Source organism: Ochotona princeps, chromosome 1, assembly GCF_030435755.1.
Source record: "Ochotona princeps isolate mOchPri1 chromosome 1, mOchPri1.hap1, whole genome shotgun sequence".
NCBI classification, from domain to species: domain Eukaryota; kingdom Metazoa; phylum Chordata; class Mammalia; order Lagomorpha; family Ochotonidae; genus Ochotona; species Ochotona princeps.
This window is the reverse complement of record NC_080832.1, coordinates 171258427-171266670: the sequence shown is the minus strand read 5'-3', so window position 1 is coordinate 171266670 and position 8244 is coordinate 171258427.

The following is an 8244-nucleotide window of genomic DNA, read 5'->3' as shown; positions in this document are numbered from 1 at the left end:
GGTGATGCCTCACCTTGGACTGGAGCTCTCATGTTGCTTGCAGCATTGTAGGCCCATCCCACTGCTGGTATCCAGGATTGCTGGCTTCTCCTCCCCTTTTCATCCTAGGTATATCTCTAGACCAGGAACTCACTGGGATGCTTTAGATTCTAGATTCCCGGAGCCTTTGCCAAAGTCACCACGGTCTGGCAGTTGCACAGGACTATGGCTCATGGAAACTAACACTGACACGTAGTCTGTCAAAACATCCATGCCTGCAAGGGTGCTATGTTGGCTGAGCTTATACTTGAACCCAGTGGCAACCAGCCCTATTCTTCAGTATGGGAGATGTGTCAGGATTAATCAAACAAACAACAAAAAAAAAGCTTAACAGAGAAATGATTTTATTATTCTACATTGTGGCCATCATCCACATTTTCAGGATGTTGTCCTTTTGAGCATACAGAGACTTTTATGCCCTAGAAGAACACAGATGTCACACAAGGGCTTTCATTAATCCTTACCTTATGTGAAATTAGCAATTCTTAGAGTAACTATTCTTATGTTAGTGAAGCTTAAAAAAGTAAGAGAAGACATTAACACAGCATCTTGGTATGCTTTGGTCTGTTATTTACAACTCAAGGAAATCATAAGAAGAGATGGTATTGAGGCCAGTTATGCTCTCTTATTTTTAAACCGGGGGGCGGGGGCACAAAGGAGATAAAGCACTATGGATTTTAGTCTGCCACTTAGTGTTTCAAGGTTAGACACAAAGTCAGCTGTTTCTGGCTTGTGAATAGCACCCTTGTCCACTGATGGATGGTAGATGGCCTCTCCTGGCAGCCTCATTTGGACCTGAAGCTGTGCACCATGGGTCCAGCAGCCAATGAAACAGTCCTTTGTGCAGGAAGAAGAGTGGGGGCAGAAATGTCTGGTGATGCCTCATTTGGGCTGGGAGCTGACATGATTTGGAACATGATTAGGTCCCCTTTGCTCGCAGCTCATGGTGTGTCTGTTTGTTTTAACCTTCCCTTACCTTCCACATGCCAAGGGTGTATATTACTCTCAGAGACCAAGCAGGATGGTTGTGGACCCACAGAGCCTCGGGTGCCTTGCCCTGGTTCCATTGGAAATGGCCGTTTTATAAATACACCCAGAGAAATGGGAATTCTGACTGGCTCATGGCTCATAGACTGTTTCTATGACATTGGCTGTAAGTGTTTCTGTGTATGGTGGGTCTCCATTGGGTTTCCATGGGATCAGCAATTGCCATGCTCATGCCTATCTGGGGATCAGAAGTAAGCATTCTGTGCTGCTGACTGCCTGTTTTGGATGGGCTTTTCAGCTCTGTGCTCTTATGGCCCAGGCATTCTAAAGGCCTGTGGCCCAAAGACCCAGAAAAAAACTTTTTCATTCCTAAGGTATTCCTTCAAGGTTAAGCACCAGTGCAAGCCCCATTATTGCCCAATGGCCATGCTCTAAGTTTAAGATCACAGGTTTCAGGTTTTAGCATCCCTGAACTAGCCAGCAGACGTTATGGGTGATATCTTCAGGGTGGTTGGACCAGCAGATAGCCCTTGACAGTGGACCTGAGAAGCAAGTTCCCAGGTATGCACAGCTAGACTAACCACCATGACACTCTCACCTCCTCTGTGACCCTCTGTCTCCACAAGGAATCATGGGTCCACACAGGTCCTAGATATTCCCCATAGACATCACCCAAGGGCAAGCCCACAGGATCACCAGGAAGAGCTGCATTCAAACATGCTCCTGCAGAACCAGGCATGAAGTACAAGGCTTAGCATGCTGCCTCCACTGAATAGCTTTTGTCCCCAGCATGGAAGTATTCCAGGCCCAGTGGGAGACCTCAGGCTTGGCACCCCTCAACAAAGAATCTTGAGCCTTTTTGGGGCAGAGGATTTCTGGGTGCTATCACCTGCCCTGTCACCCATATTACCTGGAATGACTCTCCAATACTGAAATTATCCCAGAGGGCCATGATATTCAGCAAGGCAAGCAGACTGGCCCAAGTCCTCAAGACTCCCAAACAAACAAAAGGCAGGGCAATAAACTAGGTGGACTTTTGTAGATCCATGCTTCACATCCCTGAACCTGCACTCTGGCCACAGCTGAGTAGATTCTTTTTTTTTATTATTTTTTAATTATTTATTATTTAACTTCAGTAATTACATTGTATTATGTGACACAGTTACATAGATACTTGGGTTCTCCCCACCCCTCCCCAAACCCTCCCACCATGGTGGATTCCTCCACCTTGTTGCATAACCACAGCTCAAGTTCAGTTGAGATTTCCCCATTGCAAGCGTATACCAAACATAGAGTCCAGCATCTTATTGTCCCGTCAAGTTCAACGACTTCTTAGGTATACCCTCTCTGGTCTGATGACAGAGCCAGCAGAGTATCATCCCAGTCAATTGAAAGCTCCAACATACCATCAGCAAAAATTTACATCATTATGGAATTAATTGACATAGTAATGAGTAACCAATATGTTAAAAGTAAATGCGGGTTCCCAGCCACCTTCTGTGACCACCTCACCTATACTTCAATTTTAGTTTATACACAACATATAACATTCAAAACATAACATGTTATACATAACATCATATCATCTTTTCTGCACATTCCTGGAAGTTTTCTGGATTGCAGTAGGTGACTTCATGCCCTGGAAATCATAGTACGTGTTCTCAAGACTGTTGACATACAGGGCTGCTTTGTTTGCTACCTCCCCTACCCCTACTCCACACAGTCAACCTTGAGTCATGGCACATACACATGAAATTATTTATCTTCAATTATTTCACATCTTTGGTACTTTATAATAAATCACATCAGCTGCCAGCTCCCTTAATCTTTAAAAGGCTAGGTACAGCTTGCCAGTCCTGGGCTTTGGCCCCTGAGAGGTGAACAAACTAGCTGTCCCATTTTTGTGCCTAACAAGAATGGCATTGATAACATTCTTCCCAATGTTATCCAGACAGCTTATCCAGACATGCTCCATTGCTACCAGGCCTCAAGTCATCCCAGTGGACCTGGATTCTGCACTGTGGGTCCAGGGTCCATTTGAAAGGATACTGGATGCACCTAGACCTGTCTCAGATCCTGCTAGCTCCAGGGGATGTTGCAACCTATATGGAGCAACGCCAAGGAACTCCATACTAGACCAGCTGTCAAACATGACTTTTATGAGTGCTGCTGGATGCATTTGCATGGCATAGGGAGGCCCTCAAGATATCCTCATCCAATCCATTCCACCTCAGTTCCCTTGACAGGATAAATCATTCACATGTCAGACAAGACCTCAGGGGACCCTTTTAAAATTTGTCCCCAGACCCTTATTCACTGGAAGTATGTGCTACCCTCCCTACTCGCCAAATAGGCTTCCTTATTATACTGCAATCTAAACTGGGCTCTCTGGCATTGTCCACCTACCAGACTGTGTTCTGTAATGTCAGTGCAATATACATCTATGCCAACATCAGTCAATAAAAGCTACTCAAGTGGGGAGATCCAAGGTGGCTGCATAGGGTTCCGTCACACTATATTCAGCTACTCTGTGGTATGAAAAGAACAAAGGTAGTATCATGTTTCCAAGGACCTGATGAAATGCCTGGAAAGAAATTTTTTTTTAATTATTTATTGTTTAACTTCAGTAATTACATTGTATTATGTGACACAATTACATAGATACTTGGGTTCTCCCCACCCCTCCCCAAACCCTCCCACCATGGTGGATTCCTCCACCTTGTTGCATAACCACAGCTCAAGTTCAGTTGAGATTTCCCCATTGCAAGCGTATACCAAACATAGAGTCCAGCATCTTATTGTCCCATCAAGTTCAACGGCTTCTTAGGTATACCCTCTCTGGTCTGATGACAGAGCCAGCAGAGCATCATCCCAGTCAATTGAAAGCTCCAACATACCATCAGCAAAAATTTACATCATTATGGAATTAATTGACATAGTAATGAGTAACCAATATGTTAAAAGTAAATGCGGGTTCCCAGCCACCTTCTGTGACCACCTCACCTATACTTCAATTTTAGTTTATACACAACATATAACATTCAAAACATAACATGTTATACTTAACATCATATCATCTTAAATTAAGGCAAACATGTGGTATTTAACCTTTTGGGATTGGCTCATTTCCCTTAGCATTGTGGTTTCCAGTTTGGCCCATTTGGCCACAAAGAACTGCATTTTGTTTTTTTTAATAGCTGAGTTGGAAAGAAATTTAAAAGAACAATCAGTACTCAAAAGCAACGAGAAGAAATCAGAACTTAAAAAAGAAACCATATATCACATGGGTGAAACAATTTCATAAGATATTTAACACAAATTAAACTGTTTAAAATGAAAAAATCAACATCAAATAAAAAAGACAGTAGAAATCCTTAACAATAGACTTCATGAAGTGAAAGAAAAAATATCCAAGCTTGCCTCACATACAAACAGGAAAGCACACTGGCTTCCTTGGGGGAGGAAGGCTTGGTGGGCCTTTAGGACCACCCCATTCTGGAGTCAGGCTTTTTTGGCCCACAGAGGTGCCTGTAGCTGGATCATGTACTGCCCTAGGAGAGGGACTCATATGACAGGCCTTCAAGACCCTCAGGTTGGAGGCTCTCTTACTTTGCTGTAGGTACAAAGAGCCAAGCACACTGGCTTCCTTGAGGGAGAGAGGCTCCGGGATCACTCAGTTCTGGAGGTCAGGTTTTTTGTCCCACAGGGATACCAGTGGCTGGGTGACTCAGATGCCAAAGATGCTGGGTGAAGCCCCTTGGGCTGCCCAGGGGTGCAACATCAAGGTTAGAGTGTTATGATTTACAGTGATGATAGGATCACACAGGTGGCAGTGGAAGATGACCTTTGGTTTCTATGCCCAGGTTAGGAATTACAGTTGAGGGACTTCTATTGATAAGTCCACAGCATGTGTATATATGTATGTATGTGAGGCAGTCATGCAGCTTGGGCCAAGTGGGGGCCAGGTTCTTGAATCCCAGGGACATGGAATCTGATAGGGCTTGGATTGATTTGGTTCAGGTCATGGTGCCCATATGTGTGGTGGGGGATTGTTTCCTGAGCCACGGAGACAGTGGGACTGATAGGGTGTGAGTTCACTTGGAACAGATCCTGGGGCAAGCCTTCTAGGTGGGTTTTGGTTCCATGAGCCCTGGGGTGGGGAATGTTGGGGCTTGGGTCTCCTGGTCTAGATCCCTGGGCCTGCATACTAGGTGGGAGTTTGGTTTGTGAGTCCAAGGGGTGGAGGGTCTGATGGGGCTTGGGTCTCCTGGCCAGGAATTCATGAGTCCCAAGAGTGGGAGATCTGGTGATGCTTGTGACGCCTGGCCCAGCTGCCTGGACTCGCCTGCACAAACATGCCCTGAATGAAAAAGGTGGGGCAGTAGATACAGACCCAGTTGTAAAAGGAGATTAAGGCAACACATTTGGTGCTGTAGCAGTAGAACAGAACTAATTGGACAACAACCCCAAATGAACAATGAGAACAAATAATTTTGGTGAATGGAGCCAGTAGACATAGTGAGGATGACATAATCCTTGGATAGGTGAAATCAGCAGCCCTTCAGAACCACCCAAACCACTTAGAACACTAGGAATATGGATACATTGAGTCTCTGGGTGGATATGAGGTGGCAGTTTCTCATCCCTGGATACTGGGATGTGTGGAAAGTTGTGAGCGGTATTCCCCTCTGTTTCTCCTCTTACCCTGGGAACAGTAGGAAGAAATAGTAAATTCTGGAGCAATGAAAAAAAAAAAAGGCTATCAAAGCTAGAAGAGACCCTTTGGAAAAAAGAAAGAAAAAAAGAGAAAAAAATAGAGGCAATGTTAGATTTATGTGGTACTGTCAAAAAATGACCCAACAGGGCCATTAGCAGTAGCCTAATGGCTAAGGTCCTTGGTTTGCATGCATCAGCATCCCAAATGGATATCACTTCTAATCTGGCAGCCCTGCTTCCAATCCAGCTCCCTGCTTGTGGCCTGGGAAAAACCCAAAGCCTTGGAGCCCTGCATCCACGTGGCAGATCTGGAAGAAGCTCTGGGCTCCTGGCTTTGGATCAGTGCATCTCTTGCCATTACAGCCACTTGGACAGTGAATCAATGGACAGATCTTTCTGTGTCTCTTCTCCTCTCTGTATATCTGCCTTTCCAATCAAATAAATCTTTTTTTTTAAAATAATTCAGCAAAAGGACTTAGAAATTCCTAAAGGTATGGAAAGAGAATGGATTAGATCTATCCAATGAAATAATAACAGAAAACTTCCTTAATTTGGAGAGACATTCAAGTACATGCAGAACATAACATTTTTAATAAACATGAGAGAAAACCTTCATCATGATGCAACAGGAAATTTAAAAATTGAAACAGGAAATGTAAAAATTCTCAAATCTGAAAGACAAAGGCCAGATTACTTTCAGAACCACCCCCCATAAGAATGAGCCGATTTTTCATAAGCAATATACATGTTACAAGAATGGAGACCCAGTCCAAACCTCTAGTGAAAAAACTAAACCAATTATGACAAAATCCTCTTCTGGTTTTAGTGCCTTACATCAGGAAAGCAATTTACTCCAGGATGACCCATACCTCACATCCTTCTAAGATTCAGAAAAATACTTAAATACCATAATATTTATATTTCAAATTAATTTAAGTTATTCAGGTTCTGCAGACTGCTATAATAGAATGAATGTTGTTTTTAAGACACAATTCATGAGGCAGCAAGCCATTCCAAAGGGGCACACACACGAGGTCCTCTTGCATCCACTCATTCAGAGCAGCAGAGGTAACTCCAGATTGGGCCCACCTGGAGTCACATTTACCCTGTATTCTCAACAGAAGCAGTGGGTAATATTAGGGGGCATGCACACATAAGGTTTTTCTTCCTCTGCTTATCCAGAGGCACCAGAGGTGACTTCAGACTGTGCAGCCTGGTGGAGACATGTTCTGGGAATTTGGGCATACAGGCTTTCATGCGTTTGGGGCTATGGCACAAATGAGGTTGAGCAGGGACCTCAGGGCTCTTGCCCAGCAGAGGAATGACCATGGACAAGGTCAGTGTACTTTCACGTAAGTGAGAGTGTTGAGACCAAACATTTTAGTGGGGGGGAACGGGGACACCTTTAAAGGTCCACCCAAAACACGAGCACAAGAGGGAAACCAGAGCTAGGGTAGTTAGCACTGACCATCACCAAGCACCACTCACTAGCACACAATAAAGCTAAAGCTGGGGCCTACCTTTAAGGGCAAGATCACATCACCCACCAGTGAGGAGTCAGAACAGGAGAAGGGTGAAGTTAGAATGAGCCATTACAACTAGCATGTGAGAAAATCGAGCCTAGTGACACAATCTATGGGGGATACACAGGCTCACCCCTAGGAAACTGCAAACTCCACTGGTACATCTAAGAAATGTAGATGGGAACAGACCTGGATGGAGAGCTAAGGAGATGCGCTAGCTGGGTTGGGGCTTCCACTGGTGAGCATGAGAACCAGATTCCTGGCAGCAGGCTGAGCAAGACATGCTACAATCTCCCTCAGCATGGGTGTGGACTGGGTCTGCGAAATGACAGATGGGGCTACATTCGTCAGTATCCACTGATACCCATGAGAGCCATGGTAGGTGTGTAGAATGGGCTAGGCTAGGTCTTGACTCCCACTGAACCACAAGAAAGCTGTGTCTAGGCACAAACTAGGTGTGGCTGAGCTGCAACAACCAGCAGTAAGAATCAGAATGGGTGTGGGCTGATTGAATAAGGCCACTGTTCCTGCCAAGACAGGAGGTGGACAGAGTAAACCTGGGCCAAGGATCCACTGGTGTGTGCGAGATCTACCACTGGAAGGAGATGTGACAGAGCAGATTGGAAAATTTCCTTGTAGGGATGCAGTGCAGGTGAACAAAAGAACCAAACCAAAGAGTAGCCCAGACAATGCCAGCTTACATTACTCATTGCCTACATGTGGGTCGTCAGAATAGGCCAGTTCATAACATGGACTGGCAGATCTGAAAACCAGTACAGGGTGCAGGAGCTGAGTCAGACCATGACACTAGTTAATTCACACGGGTTGGCACAGGGTTTTAGTTGTAGTGCACTAGACTGGAGCACTCACCAACAAAAACTGGAACTGAGGGCTGGCTGAACTGAGCCAGGCTGTGCAACGCAATAGTGGATGTTGATGTGAGGCAAGCCATGCCAGGCTGGGGTCAGTGGGTGCAGAA